General features: G+C 44.9%; 2 long non-coding RNA genes across 2 annotated transcripts in view; one reads left to right on the top strand and one right to left on the bottom strand.

Annotated features, from left to right (window-relative positions):
* The window catches only part of LOC102674955, a 34,795-nt gene that overhangs the window by 16,492 nt on the left and 16,657 nt on the right, over window positions 1-1,646 (top strand). The window lies entirely within an intron of this gene.
* Window positions 1-1,646, bottom strand: part of LOC116185150 — an 18,051-nt gene that overhangs the window by 4,659 nt on the left and 11,746 nt on the right. The gene's annotated exons all lie outside the window — the stretch shown is intronic.

Consider the following 1,646-nt stretch of genomic DNA (forward strand, 5'->3'; position numbering starts at 1 on the left):
TCCGAGTCCCCCAAACGCTCGTGAAACCCCTTTTCTATTGTTCATTATTGTTATTATTAACCGTCCCTCCCTCTCCCTCTCTCTCTCTCTCTCTATCACTTTTTCTATCATTTTCTCTATCTATCTCTCTCTCTCTCTCCGTTGCTCAAAGCACTCGACATGGAAGGGTTCGAGAAAAGAAAATCGGGTTAGAATTAAGCGAACGATCGATTATATCTTATTGCTACGTGACTCGACGACGAGAAGTGAACTGGCAACGCGCGCGGAACCGGACGAATTGTCGTTACTATGATCGAAAGTGTGCCTCGTTGAGCTCTCCTCCAAGTGTGAAAAATCGTTACGAGTGGCGGTGACACAATTCCTCCAATTCTTCGAGAACAAGATGGCCATTGAGGCGCCACAGAAAAATGCCAGTTTCCATCCCTGAGGGAGGGGATCTCTCAGCGTGGTCGTTCGAGGTGTCGCCTCGCAGCTGGATCCTTCTCGCCCCGAGCCAACGTGGATTAACGACTTCCTCGTCGCACACAAGTGTGCACACGTGCGCACTCTCTTGGCCGCGCGACCACCGATGGAATTCGAATATCGGAACCGCGATTCAAGCCCGATAATTCCACGCGATCGAAGATACTATTTCTGTATATGGGAGATTCATTGTGTTCGACGATCGCTGTTACGTCTGGCGGATTCAATCCTGATTGACGCCAAGATTACGACGAGTTTGAACTCTGTACAGGAGGTGTGCAAATTTCAACAGACTTTAGAGCTCGAGAAGAATGTTCCATCGTAGAAAATTTTCGAATCAAACGAAACGATCGAAAATTGAAACTCGATTTTTTTTCGACACCGTCTATATTCGTATCGAAGTTTAATGTGGAAGGAAATTTTTCTTGATTATTGGAGTGCAATAAAATCCAAACCTCAACGATTTACGTAGAATTCCAACGTATCGATTCGATTATTAAAATTTTTTTATCTCTCGTAATACACGTAAGCTAGATTACATATCATTAAAATAATAGTTTCGAAAATGTTTCTTATCTATCGATTTCGAATATTCGAATTACACCTCTTCTAACCCAATGTGTGATCGTCAACAAAGCGTCTAAAGCACAAGATAAGGCGGTTTTACCCAAAATTGGATATTAAAAATTTCGAACAAAGTTACTTCGAGTAATAACATATTATATAAAATGCTCGAATAATTTTCGTTACGATCGTTCGCATAACATTATATTTCGTGCAATTTCGACAAACTAAAGTAACTCGAGTTAAATTTTCCTCCATTCCACGGGTCCCAGGACTTCCTTTCGTCAGTGGACTGTGTGTCTGCAACGTCGAACCGCGCCTCGACGAGACAGAGATCCACGAAAGATGGAAGGCAGCTCGTGATGATCGCGGTTCGGGATGCGTTGTACTCGAGGGTTGGTTGCGCTCGAAGAGGACTTAGGTTAGCGAAACTCGCATTATCCAATCGTCGGATGGCGACCTTAAGTCGTGACCGATCCTTCGGTGGGAATCCGCCCTGAGATCGACTCTCATACGCCTCGAGAAGTAGTTTCCACGTATTTCTCTCCTCCCCCTCCTCCTCCCCCTCCTCCTCTCGAGCTTTCTCTCCATCACCGTCTCTCTCTCTCTCTCTCTCTCTC

This window comes from Apis dorsata, unplaced genomic scaffold (genome assembly GCF_000469605.1).
Source record: "Apis dorsata unplaced genomic scaffold, Apis dorsata 1.3 scaffold_111, whole genome shotgun sequence".
Classification (NCBI taxonomy): domain Eukaryota; kingdom Metazoa; phylum Arthropoda; class Insecta; order Hymenoptera; family Apidae; genus Apis; species Apis dorsata.